This window comes from Dreissena polymorpha, chromosome 10 (genome assembly GCF_020536995.1).
Source record: "Dreissena polymorpha isolate Duluth1 chromosome 10, UMN_Dpol_1.0, whole genome shotgun sequence".
Classification (NCBI taxonomy): Eukaryota; Metazoa; Mollusca; class Bivalvia; order Myida; family Dreissenidae; genus Dreissena; species Dreissena polymorpha.
Window position 1 is genome coordinate 8,823,098 of NC_068364.1, and position 14,959 is coordinate 8,838,056.

At 34.9% G+C, this 14,959-nt stretch overlaps 1 protein-coding gene and 1 long non-coding RNA gene across 4 annotated transcripts in view; both read left to right on the forward strand.

The window, feature by feature from the left end:
• LOC127848007 (dynein axonemal assembly factor 11-like) overlaps positions 1-14,959 on the forward strand; it is a 234,516-nt gene that overhangs the window by 215,045 nt on the left and 4,512 nt on the right. The gene's annotated exons all lie outside the window — the stretch shown is intronic.
• Positions 1,383-6,478, forward strand: LOC127848008 (uncharacterized). The gene is made up of 4 exons (XR_008034267.1): positions 1,383-1,650; positions 2,407-2,457; positions 5,838-5,962; positions 6,408-6,478. It is a non-coding gene; the product is annotated as an uncharacterized LOC127848008 (long non-coding RNA).

A 14,959-nucleotide genomic window follows, 5' to 3' on the forward strand; every position in this document is an offset into this window, starting at 1 on the left:
GAGACCACATTTATAGTCCGATCTTCATGAAACGTGGTCAGAAGATTCTTCCCCATAATATCTTGGACGAGTTCAAATATGCTGCCGGTTGGTTGAAAAACATGGCCACCACGGGGGCGGGGCATTTTTCCTTATATGGCTATAATAAAACCTTGTTAACACTCTAGAGGTCACATTTATTTTCCGATAATCATTAAACTTGATCAGAAGATTTGTCCCAGTGATATCTGGGATGAGTTCAAAAATAATTATGTTTGCTTGAAAAACATGGCTTCCAAGGGGCGGGACATTTGTCCTTATATGGCTATAATAAAATCGTGAGGCCATATTCATTGAAACTTGGTCAGAATATTCATCCTGATAATATCTTTCACGAGTTCAAAAATGATGCCGGTGGGTTGAAAAACATGGCTGCCAGGGGGCGCGGAATTTTCCTTATATGGCTTTAGTAAAACCTTGTTAACAATCTAGAGGCCACATTTATTTTCCGATCTTCATGAAACTTGGTCAGAAGATTTGTCCCAATAATATCTTGTTATCTCATGTGAGCGACTTTGGGCCTTTCAGGCCCTCTTGTTGTAAAGTTCTTCGTGCATTCATATGTAAATAAACATGTATAATGTTTTTTAAAAAAAATACAACTCCTCCTTTTTGATGCTGAAAACATGCTTTATAAGTAAACATACCATTTAATTGCAGGATTAAAAAAATATAGACAAGTGGTGAAAGCATTTACAGATTTTGTATCTACAAAGTAATTTAATTCCTAAAATAGGTAAGAACAATTCAGTATTTGTTTCAGTTCAGTTAATAGTTTATTAATAATTATTTCACACAATCAAGTTTTTTTCCTGTTGTAATTGTTGTATAAATTATCCTTATCCAATATCTAATGGATAAGTCTAAGAATTTAATATCGAACTTATTTGAATGACAATACATTTTTAGAATTAAATAAACTTTTCTTTGGATTTATGATTTTCAATGAAATTTATATGTTATTTTATTTTCAGAAAATGTTGGAAGATTGAAGCAATTAAAATACCTTAACTTGGCTTTAAATAATGTTGAAAGGGTAGAAAATTTAGAAGGTAAGGAATAAAAAGCCTTAATATCAGCTAAAAAATTAATCTATTTATAATACCATTATAGATTGAATAAAGATATTATTAGGAATCATATTTATTTGAAAGAACCCAAATACATGTATCAATATGTACGAAATAAGATAATGAGCATCTTTTTTTTCCAAAGGTATATGCACACACATATAATACATACGGCACCCTGTACCCTTCAGATACGTATTTTTATGCATTTGTAGTCCCTTAGAAAGTTATATTTAATTTTATACCTTTCTTACTAGATTCAAGTTGTGAAGGCTTCATTTCAAACCCTACTGATGAGCAGCAAACAGCATAAAACCTTAACAGACTGCAAGTTATAATTGGCAGGCTGTTCTCGTTTTATGCTGGTTGCAAAAGCCATTTTCACTTTGCTTCTGAGTGAAAAAGGGTAAAATGTACACAGTGCTCAAGTGTAACATTTATGAATGATAGTAATGCGAGAGGCTTTCTGGCTATGGAGTTTCCATGTAGCCAGTTTGAGGGATACAGAGACTATGTAATATCTGCGCTACAAAACTTAAAGGTAACATAGATCATATTGTAGAGATTAAATAATAGCTACCCTACCAAACTTAAGGCAAATTACATTGTGTTATTATTATGTACAGTTGTTTGCTACGCGAGAATCATATGTTAAGTGATAATTGAGGTTCAAATTACCCTTAGTCTTAAACCAAATAAATTTAATGTGTCATCACTGTGGTCCAAACTTGTTAGTTCCTAGCTTTTTGGGTTAACTGACATTTTTATACCCTCCCCCACTGTAATAACGTTGAGGGGGGTTTACTGGTTGTTTCTATGTCCGGCCTTTAAAACAAACTTGTCTGACAAATTACTCATACATAGGTGCATGCATCATTCCTTGTGCATGTGTAATTTTAGTTTTCCATTAACCCATTTATGCCTAGCGTCTAGTAAAAAGGTCTTTGCAAACAGCGTAGACCCAGATGAGATGCCGCATGATGTGGCGTCTCATCAGGGTCTGCGCTGTTTGCTTTGAGATACTACACATCCCTTATATTGGAAATAAATTGATCAATTTAGAAGGATAGGAGAGTCCACCAGGCATACATGGGTTAAAATCAGTTAAAAATATTAAATATTTTCAACCACTTGGCACATGATTAATGTGTATTTATATATCGTCATTATGTCTTTGAATGATGTACATGTTTTAGCTTCAGTGCATCCTGAGTATCTATGTTGTTTTAGGACATTTATGAATTGACGGGCTTTAACTAAATATAGAGGCTAATAGAGGTTAAAAATATTTTTTCAGACGCTAGATGGAACAGCAGTTTAGAGATCTGAGAGAATTAAAGCTACACAGGTATACATTTCAGAGGTCCTCACAAGATGAGTATCTGTGTTAACGTTGTATGGAATAGATCTAATCATGCATGAATTACAACTTATTTATGATAAAACCTTTTAAAACTTTAAATAGTGAAAGTGTGACATCAACAATCCAGACTTTGAATTATGAAAACTGTTTGCATTTATGGTGCTCTCATGAAAACCTTTGAAGAAAAAGTTTAGCAGGAGCAAATCAGTACACGTTTGTTGTGATGTGAATGTGAAAAGAAAAACAAGCAGTTGATATATATTACACTATAAGTGAATGAAAGATTTATGTGTGACAAAAATGTATGTATAAGTATTACTAGTTTTGCACTTTATATTCACACCGAAAGTGTAGCTTTTTGTCCTCAATTGTTAACCCTTTAAGCGCTGGAACCGAATGTTTAAGGCCTTTGCAAACAGTTTGGATCCTGATCAGGATCCAAACTGTTTGCTATTCTGATTGTGATCTTTGAAAAAAGTGAAGAAAATGATGATTTTAGAAATTCAGCAGACACCAATTTAGCAGACGACAAATATCCCATCATGAAAAGGGTTAAACAATATTTTTATTTCAGAACTATGGAGTAATCAGAGCCAAAATTGTTCAACAACATATTGAATATAAAAAGAAACGGGTAAACAATACATTTACTGATATTTTGGGTACTTTTTGTTGGGACAGATAATTGCCCGTTTTTAGGGATGTTTTGTATGCAAATAGTCCCTAATGTTATTACTAAATATGTAAAATTACATTTATGTTATTACCCCTGCACTAAGGATAAATATACAAACACAAATAAATATTATATGATAACATGCCACATTTGTACAGCGAAAGTTTGCTTTTATTTGAATAATGATAATGATCTTGTTTATTACAGGCTTTTTTGATAATTTTTTTTTTTTTAAATTCAAGTTATAGAGATTTATACATTTTCAAAGTGGATTAACGTTAATTGAACTTTTTAGCTCACCTGAACACTTGATATTCATCGGGAGTGTTTAGGTCACCGTGTTGTCTGTCAACATTCAGTGCGTTCTTATAATTTTTCTTCAAATGAGTTCTACTTATGAACAGCTCAACAGATCTTAATGAAACTTTTAAGGAATTATGCATAGTTGACCCTCTTTCATAGTTTTTCAAATCCTTTTGGTTCACCTTATAATAAAGGTTATACAATGAGTAAACAATTTAAAACTTAAATTTTTTATTCTCTGAATGTGAATTATCAGGGCTTTAATATTGGAGAGTAACATTATTAAGTGGTCCTCTATTAAGGTTGTTCAAGTCATTGTGAAAGCCCTTTGGAACACATGCTTTATATAAACTTTGTAGAAACATGACTTGTTCTCTGAAATTCAAGGCTAAGTAGTTAAATATTTGGAATGTAACATAGTATGATAGTCGTCTACCAATTTTGTTGAAATCATGCCCCTTGGGTTAAAATTTGCCCCTTCCAGTGGATATGTTGTTTATAGTGAAAACTTCATTTTTTAGCTCATCTTTTTTTTGAAAAATTTATGAGCTATTGTCATCACCTTGGCGTCGGCGTCAGCGTCGGCGTCCGGTTAAGTTTTGCGTTTAGGTCCACTTTTCTCATAAAGTATCAATGCTACTGCATTCAAACTTGGTACACTTACCAACTATCATGAGGGGAATAAGCAGGCAAAGTTATATAACTCTGGCGTGCATTTTGACAGAATTATGTGCCTTTTTATACTTAGAAAATTGAAAATGTTGGTTAAGTTTTGTGTTTAGGTCCATTTTATTCCTACAGTATCAAAACTATTGATTTCATACTTGCAACACTTACTAACTATCATAAGGGGACTGTGCAGGCAAAGTTATGTAACTCTGACTGGCAATTTGACAGAATTATGTGCCCGTTTTATACTTTGAAAATTGAAAATTTTGTTAAGTTTTGTGTTAAGGTCCACTTAATTCCTTAAGTATCAAAGCTATTGCTTTCATACTGGCAACACTTACTAACTATCATAAGGGGACTGTGCAGGCAAAGTTATGTAACTCTGACTGGCATTTTGACGGAATTATGGGCCCAAATTGAAAATTTGGTGAAGTTTTGTGTTTTGGTCCACTTTACCCCTAAAGTATCATAGATATTGCTTTCATACTTGGAACACTCGCAAACTATCATCAGCGGACAGTAAAGGACAAGTTGCATAACTCTGGTTGTCATTTTGTACGGAATTATGGCCCTTTTTAGACTTAGTAACTTTGAATATAAATTTTGTGTTTAGATCCACTTTACTTCTAAAGTATCAAGGCTATTGCTTTCAAACTTCAAATACATTCATGCTATCAGAGGGTATTGTGCCTGGCAAGTTGAATTTTACCTTGACTTTTGAATGACCTTTACTCTCAAAGTCAAATTATTAAATTTTGCTAAAATTGCCATAATTTCTTTATTTATAATTATATTTGATTGATACTTTGACAAAACAACTCTTACCTCACAAACCACAAACGACTTCACCCAAACCATCCCCCACGCCCCCGAACCCCCCCCCAATCTTGTTTTCTTAAAGATCATCTAATAAATGACCACCACACCCTATCTCTATTTCCCCCACCCCCCACCCTCCCCCCCAAATAAAGATTTTTTTTGAAACATGGTTAAAAGTCACAAATGTGTTTTTGTATTATTTTATTTTTGAAATACCGTCCAACCATCCCACCCAAGAATCTCCCCCTCATTTTTTTTGCATTTTTGGAAGATGGTGTAATAAATATCCACAACCCACACTAGACACCCCCTCCACTCCACCCCTCCCTCCTGTGTTATTGAAATTTATATAGGTCCCTTCACCTTTTAAAAGAAAACGATGAGCGGTCTGCACCCGCAAGGCGGTGCTGTTGTTTTTATCTGAAACTGCTAGACCCAGAATTTTGTTTTTTAGCATATAACATTGTAAAGTGGTCCTTTAATAAATTTGTTCAAATAATGGTCATTTGGGTCAACATTGCTTCCCTTCCAAAGTGGGGTTTACTTATTTTCATGATATTTCTGCTTAGTTTGCAAATTGTTGAAAACATCGTTAACAGGAGAGAAGTTAATTTACTTTTATGGCTGTAGTAAAATATTGTAAACGCAATAGGGATGCAATTTTCCTTATTCAGCTATATTGAGCATTGTTAAGTTGCATTGTTTTCTTAAATATTTATTAAACTGGTTCAGAACATTTGTTCTTACGATATCTAAGAAAGTTCCAAAATGGTTTCGGAAATATCACGAAAGTTGCAAATACCAGTTCAGCCCTCCTAAGTCTAAGGTGAGCGACAATGGGCCTATAGGCCTCTTGGTCAATATCATAATAAACTAAGTATTGTTATCGCTTTACCAGGATAAGGAGAGAGAGGAGGCAATAATATAATTAGCGAAGGAAGATCAATAGAAGGAAGCTGCAAAGGCAGAGGCCGAGAAAAAGCCAGGCTTTGACGGCACCTGGTACACTGATATAAATGCAGAGTAAGTGTTGTTTCTGACAGATATTTTGCGTGACATGTTTTCTTGAGGCCGTATTAAGGTTATTAGGTACATGAGTCGCACTCAGGGAAAATTTCGCTGAATGCACGTGTGCAATGTGCCGTCCCAGATTAGATTGTGCAGTCCACACAGGCTTATTTGAGAAAAATGAAACTTTCGGCGTCTGTGGAATTATTTGCGTTAAGAAAGTTTCTCCTAAAGAAAAATCCAGTCTGGGAGGAAAGTGTTGTGCCTGCTTAGCCTGTGTGGAGTGCGCAGGTCAATCTGGGGCGACACTTAACACACATGCCTGAAACCCTGTTTTCCCAGTGCGAGGCTCATAGAAAGATTGTAAATCATAAAATGTCATGCTTGATGTAAACTGTAAAAGAATGTAATACATATTCATAAAATAAAATCATCAATTGATTAGTTCAATTTTTTTCAGAGATAAAGAAAAACGTGCCAAGTAACAAACAGAGGAGGCAGAGGAAGAATTTTAAAAAAGGACAACGAGTAAGACACATTGATAATCAATATAATAAAAATTACTTCTGTCTGTTCTGTCTAGAAGAATGTCTTATATGAGCCACACTCTTTAGAAACAGGCTAAATACTTGAACACAAAGTGTTGTCCCAAATTAGCCAGTGCACTTTGCACAACAAAATCAGGGACAATACTTTCCGCGTCAATGGTATGTTTCGTTTAAATGTAGTCCTTTCTCAGCCAAAATCCAGTCTGGGCGGAAAGTGAGGTCCATGATAAGCCTATATGCACTACACCGGCTAATCTGGAACAACTCTTTTTGCATAGGCATTAAGCCATGTTTCTCCCAGAGCAAGACTCATATGGATTTTTTCTTATTATCAGGTTCTGGGACACCAAGTCTGTGTTTAGTCCAGAGGAGCGATTGAAGGCCCACAAGAAACTTGAGAAGCAGAAAGACAGAGCCAGGAAACGAGAGTAATTACCCCTTTTGTTGTTTAACCAGCGTTCTAGATAAGCTGCGTATCAGCGTAATATACGCATTGGAATATCGAGATACGCTCAATTTATCATTTCCGTGCGTACATTTATGCAAGCCAATCTGGACTTACGCAAATGATGTAACTTATCTGCGTACAACGTAAACAAAAAATATAAACAGCTGATTGTCTTTCGCCAAAATATGAGACTGGTTATCGTAAAAATTAGAGCTAAATTGTGCGCTGGATTGTAGAAATATTTAACCAGTCGGTATGTATACTCTGTATCACCTAGAGGCATGGTAAATTTAGTATTGATTTTTTAACAGACAAGTGCGTATGTGTTAATTAACATGAAGAGGTCAGCATGGCTTCCTCGAAGCCAAAACAAATTACTTCTCAAAAAAGTAAAATTGATTCTTTTTTATACGGCGAAAATTGTATCGACTAAAATCATTGTACTGCTAATACTGATTGATTTAATTTCCTCTGTTTTCAAATAAAAAATGACACGCTTAAACGCCACTAAAACAACAGTTGAAAGTTGGCAAAAAGTTTTCCGTGGCTCATGGGCCTATAAACCAAGGACAGTTAAAAAAGAACACTTTAAGAAACATACTACTATGAATGAATACACATAGTAAATGGTGTTTTGTGTTTAATATTATTAAAGAAGTGTGTCTGTACCCCGGCTATATTCTTGTTTTACTTTTAGCAAATTACCCTTCAAGCAAGGCAAATTTTGACCATTTACCCCCTTGCTTTGAAAAGTGGGGGTATTTAACCCTATGGGTCAAACATTATCTATAACTCTGGTTTAACCCATTTATGCCTAGTGGACTCTCCCATCCTTCTTAATTTGATAATTTCATTTCCAAAATTAGGGATGTCTAGTACATAAAATCCTTTAAGCAAACAGCACAGACCCTGATGAGACGCCGCATCATGCAGCGTCTCACCAGGGTCTCCACTGTTTGCCAAGGCATTTTTTCTAGACGCTAGGCATAAATGGGTTATTTTGATCACTTCTTTACACATACTACAATCTTTATGTAATTACACGAAAAACTATTGTGTTGCTGCCCCCAAAGATAGACTGTTAGCCTTGATACAGTTTGTGAACTGAATTGTGTAGAATTTTTGTGGCCGACTGAGACTCTTTTGACTTAAACTGGTCTTGCGATTTTATTACCGGTTGAAAACTGATGCTTTGATTTCAATACAGTTGAAAACCTGTATAGCGATTTTATTACAAGCTGCAAACGGATAAAGCTCCAATAGTTTTATAGAACAAACAATTAGTTTCAATCAGTTCTGGATTACCCATTAGGCAGATGAGGCAACTACCTGTTGGCCCGCGACATTGAGTGGCCCCATAAGACCATCTCAAAAGAATGTTTACGGAATGAACATTAACTACCTATCATAGATCGTTTTTTAAGTTTCATATTTTTTTCTGGATAAATAGTTAAGTACGTAAATATAGAGACTTAAGTGACTGTTTTCTTAATTTCTGAATGAAATAATCATTCTGCCGTATTTCGGTATTATAGTGACCTTTTAAAAGATATTGTCACATTTTCTACCTTGCCAGCCTTGGCACTGGAAGGCTTATTTAAACAAGTGAAATCAACTGGGAAATGGGCGTTCTAGTAGGCACTAAGTAAACTAGTGGTCGGGGGCGTGGGCCCCAACAGTTTCACATCATATGGACCTCTACAGTGCTAATATGGCACTGGTTTCAATAGAAGTTTTTATGCTAATATAATTATGGTATTTTGCTCAAGTCAATTAAACTTTTATGTGGTTGGTATTTAATAGCTATATTCTGAAACATTTCAATGTAAATGTATCACATGTATTATCAATAGATTTATTTATGTATGAGTGTTTATTGTTTCAGAGCACTAAAAACCCTCCAAAGCCTCCCCGACGACTGTTTGCAGACGAAGGCCGTCCATTGAATGTCAATGAACCCAAGTTTTCAATTTATATTTACACACATTTATCAAATTGTGTGTTTTCGAAGTTTTGTTTATGTCATTTTATTTTCCCTGTTGGTGTAAATAGAAAAAAATGATGGATCCATAACAAGAAAAGCATCTAAAACATTGCCAGACATCGATTTAAATTATTTGTAATAGCCTTTAAAATTGAATTATTTTAAAAGCACGCTATGCCAATACTGCAGATTTCCATTTTTTACAGAATCAACTTCAAGTTGACTGAAGATGAAACAGGGAACTCCTACTTTTTGGATTACCAATGCTACAAGTATGCAATCTAGCTTATTGTCCCCTACCGGTTTCACCGGAGGGGACTTATGGTTTGCGCTCTGTGTGTCCGTCAGTCAATCTGTCACACTTTTCTGGATCCTGTGATAACTTTAAAAAAATTATATTTTTCAATGAAACTCGAAACATGGATAGATGGCAATAAGGACATTATGCACATCATTTCATGTTGTTCCTACGTCAAAAATTATGGTTGCTATGGCAACAAATAGACTAGAAATACTGCTGAAATTGGTGTTTTTTCTGGATCCTGCGATAACTTTAAAAGTTATTCATATTTTTTCATGAAACTTGAAACATGGATAGATGGCAATATGGACATTATGCACGTCATTTTATTTTGTTCTTACGTCAAAAATTCTGGTTGCTATGGCAACAAATATACTAGAAATACTGCTGAAAATTGTGTTTTTTTTCTTGATCCTGCGATAACTTTGAAAGTTCTTCATATTTTTTCATGAAACTTGAAACATGGATAGATGGTAATATAGACAGTATGCATGTCATTTCATGTTGTTCCTACGTCATACATTCTGGTTCCTATGGCAACAAATTGACTAGAAATACTGCTGAAAAGGTGTTTTTTCTGGATCCTACGATAACTTTAAAAGTTCTTAATATTTTGTCATGAAACTTGAAACATGGATAGATGGCAATATGGACATTATGCACGTCATTTGATTTTGTTCCTACGTCAAAAATCCTGGTTGCTATGGCAACAAATATAATAAATAAAAAATTCTGACAATATTGGAATTTCTGACAATGGTGGAGCTGATAGGGGACATATATTGCCTTGCAATAGCCTTGTTTAAACTGCATCATGAGAAAATGTGTTAAAGGCCGCACGTGGCCAACATAGATCTCGAACAGCTTGTGTATCAGTTTAGTCAGGTCAGGAACTAACCTTTCTGCTTATAATACCACTATACCTTGTGTTACGTTATAAATGACAGGGTAGCTCCTGACCAGACTGCGTGGATGCAATGGATGATCTGGATCCAGGCTGACTGCATATAGTATTTTCGCATGACGCGGGTCTTATGCTTCCTAGTATTTAACTTCCAGGTATTTGAGCAGACTATGAATTATTAGCTCGGCTGTTTTCGGAGAAAACCCGAGGTATTGTCATAGCCAGCTCGTCGTCCGCCGTCCGCCGTCCGCGTCGTGCTAAAACTTTTACATTTTGTTAAGGTTTTGAACATTGGCTCTTTAATCAAAGTGCTTCAACCTACAACTTTGAAACTTCACATGTAGCTGCACCTTGATGAGTTCTACATGCCACACCCATTTTTGGGTCACTAGGTCAAATGTGAAGGTCACTGTGACCTCTAAAAAAATAATCTGACAAGCTTTATATTTATTAAAAACTGCACACGCAGCCAAGCGTGGCACCCGTTATGCGATGCTCTTGTTGTTTGTACCCATGATTTAGTAAACTGGGCTTTTGAAGTTCAACATTATCTTAGAGCCTTATGGAACCAGCAGGAAAAGTTGGCATCATTCCTGTGTTGATATGAAACTATTTTATATAGACTTCAGTAGCAAGATATGTCAAAACAATGGCCCTGTTGTCAAAGATAAGCACCAAACCCAGGATCTCAATTACAGTAACTATACCACTGAGCTACATTAGCTCTACAGTATCACTGAAAATAAAATAACTGTACATATAATAGGATGGGCACTTTCAATTCTTCATTTCTTCTACAATATACAACTGCTTTAATTGACATGCGATTAAGCTTTCAGACGTAATTAAAAAAAATAAAGATTTATTATTGATATTGACACTTAAAATAGTTTTACTGATAATAGCCTATTTATGGGATTCCAAACTATAATTAAGCTATTTATAGGTGTTTGCTATTTTATCTTTTTTGAATGAAGTGTTGTGAAGAAAATCATGAATGTTAAATCGTGTTCTACATATTTTTTGTAAGCATGTCGCTAATTTTATTTCTATAAATTTATACAAAATGACATGGATTATTTTTAAGATAAGCTTAGCGATAATTTGATTTTGACTATTCTTTAGGCATTGAATTGTATTCAGCAATATCGTTTCCCAGCAAACCTGCGTACTGTTTGTTTCAATAATCATATGCTATATATATATGTCTGTCACATAACATAGTTGGGGAGGTCCGGAGGTCTTGGGTTATCAAAGCTATTTCCCCAGTGCCGCATTTGACTTCTCTATTGTTTGATTTAAAAAGGGGGTTATCGCATTTCAAAGCTCTCCCTTCTAACCCTTGTTTATTTAGGAACACACATATTAACGCATCGGTTCTCACAGTAATTTTAATTATAAGTATTACAAGATAGATTATGGCCTTAAACTGTTTTTGTTTTAAATAAATGTGTGTGTCTCAGGACTTACAGAACTTAAAATAATACTGTAATCTGTTTTTCAAAACTTAAGCTATGTGCAGTGGTATTGATTTATAAAAGTGACACGTTTTCCGTATTATATGTGGTACACCAAACTGAATTTCGGTTGGGATATTACTTTTTTTAATCTAATTAAATTGGTTTGTATTGCAACATCCTAAAATGGGACTTGATAAATATGCAGAACGTACGTGAGTTCACGTCTTATCTATGTCGCATGCGACTTTTCTTTTAGCCAATGAAAAAAGAGGTTGAATTTCATATAAGCTCGCAAATGCACACAGAGAGACACATATATTTCCACGCTTTATTATAAATATCCAGTATTGTATTCATACAAAAGTATCGTTTCTTTAATGGTTCTGCGACTGCACTTGTTTTCTGTACGGCTTTGTTAATGTATTGAACACCAAAAAAATAGTATTATTCATTAATATATAAATGCTGTTATTCCCATTTTATGTACACTAACACGATGTTTCGTACTTTATATTTATAAAATCATGTAGTATAATGTATTTAGTTATCATTTCTACAACGTTAAATGGTTTGCTATTTCAATCGTATAAGTGTATGTTAAACCAAAATGAATCATTCTTTACTTAAGATAAGCGACATTTAACATGCGACTATTGCTTCAGGAATTAAACTGTATTCTACATTTGTATTTCCCATAAACGCGCGCAAACTATATTCATTTATCACATGTATTCTGTAAATACAATCTAAGCACATATATTCTAAAAAGTTCTCATATATTTGTTTTTGAAATGTATTATTTGGGTACCAGTGTCAAAATGTGTTCTGTATTTTGCATGGGGTTCCAAACTCTGAGTGTTGAAGGCTATAAATAGCCTGTTATTAATAAAGCTGCACCGAATTTAGCATATTTATTAGCACTTAAATATTATCAAAAACGTCTTATACATATAAATAAACAAACCATTTATACGTAATTATTACTTACAATAAGACGAAATACATGGGATCGCCTATAGTGCATGTTCCTAATACTTCCCAGCACGTGATCATTTAATACATATGCCTTTTATATTTCGCGTTTCGTCCAAATTAATATTATTTTCATTTCGTTTTAATGTCATAGCAATAAGTCCTCTGACCTAGCCTTTAATTACTCGTTGAGCAAATGCATTTTTGAGCATCATCCAAACATTTTCTGCCATTCATAGACTTTTTATAGATAAATACTGTGAATGTTTTGGCGTGGATTTCCAACGTGGGTAATAATTGTGTTTTATATATAAATTAATATGATCTAATAGGTAGCTATAACATTGTTTAACTAGTGTCCACAAAACCATTAATAATATAAGCATAACGCAGTCACACAAAAAAGTCATTATCCGAGTTAAAAGTATTCTAATTCATGCACTATTTCAATTTTAAATTTGTTTCAAAATAGGAAAGCCAGACTATTTTATGAGACAATAACTCCAGCTTGAATGTATAACGTTTACTAACTTGAGTAAAGAAAAATGAGAACTACTAGCATTTCCCTTGTCAAAAAGTGAGCAAAATCCGGTTATAACACAGTTTTAAACTGGGTTTAACCCTGCGGTATTGGCACCGAGCTAAAAGCGAGTCTTTTAAACACACTTTTTGCCTACCGACTTGGTTTTATTTGAGTTGAATCTTGGTTTAACTCGCTTAAAGCCAACATAGTGGGTTTTTTAACCGTCTTAAGTGGGTTTAAAGTGAGTTTTCTTCAGGCAACTGTGTTTAACTCTGCGGTATTTGCACTGTGCTAAAAGCAGGTTTTTCAGACACGCTTTTAGCTTACCGACTGGGTTTTTTAGCTTACCGACTTGGTTTTTTCTGAGTTAAATCTTGGTTTAACTCGCTTGAAACTAACATAGTGGGTTTTTTAATCATCTTAAGTGGGTTTAAAGTGAGTATGATTTTCTACAAGTTGGTTTTTTGAGGTTTTTTAAACATGCTTAGACCAACTTCTGTCTGTGGAGTTGGTTTTAAGTGGGTAAAAAGTGTGTTTTTATGTGAGCTATAAGCAGGCTAAACAGGGGTTTTTAAGTGAGCTAAAAGTGAGCTGAAAGCACGCCTTTCTAAGTTTTTTTCACAGTGAAAACATGCTTTTAACTCGCTTTAAACCTAGTTATTAACAGTATTTTATCTGTGAAGAAAACAAAAGCAATTTGTGGGTTTGGGTAAGTTGATTTTTGTGGGTTTTAACAGTGTTTTAGTGAGTTTTTTTTAAGAAAGTAGGTTTTTTGTGAGCCTAAGGTGGGATTTTCAGTGTGAAAAATAAATTGGACTGATATGTTCTAGAAAAAATGTTTTTTGTGAAGCAATTACAACAGTTCATTATAAGCCCCATGTGGTTAAAAGGGAAAAAAACACAATGTGTACGAAAATTATGTTTATATGACAAAAATAGTACACTGCAAATTAATACAAACAGATTATTTTTACAATACATTATACAATAATAGACATTTATGGAAGATTTTAAAGCAAAAGGTTGACCGCAGTGGACCACTGTGGGTGGAGTTTTTAGACCGCAGCTGCTGCAGAGACCTGGATCTCAGCTGTTGGAGGTACCTGAACTGCAGTGGAATGAGGAACCTGGATTTCAGCGTATGGAGGGACCTTGACGGGTGTTGGGACCTGCACAGCAGCCACTGGAGAGACCTTGACTGCTAGGGGACCTGGACAGCAGCCAGTGCATGGACCTAGACCTGATCTTGGCGGGTGGAGGGACCTGGAAAGCAGCTGGTAGAGAGACCTGGAAAGCAGGCGCTGGAGCGACATGTACCATTGATGCTGCTTGTGTCCTTCTCCTCTTGAGCATCTCTTACGCCAATTGATCTACAAAGGATTAATACCATATCACTTTCAAAAGGGCAAGGCATTCTTCAAACATGTTGATTGGTTATGTTTTCGTTCCACTTAACTATGAAATATTGCTGTTATGGTAATCTTGTTGCTTTAATAATAATAAATATAAGTTATTTGCTTGTTGTTTTTGTTAGTTTATTTTTTAAATTTTAATCCCGTGATCACGTGACTTAGCACTTTTCATCAATTATTAAAAGAAATTGCGTTTGGTAGAAAATGCAGTTTGAAAATGTACCAAGATGCGTGGTCTCATTTGGCTGTGTGGTCTGGTGGCATTGTAAATGCAATAACCTGTATAGTTTACCTCTCAACAAATAGAGCTTTCTTGGTCAAGGACATGGCGAGGTTTTCCCTCTTGTTCCCCTCAAGTTTGCCAGCTCGTGCAGGGTAAAAACCAGGTATAAAAGTCCATACATCAGGCAGGCGATGATGCACATTCTTTCCAAAGGATCTGCCCATCAATGTCAATTTT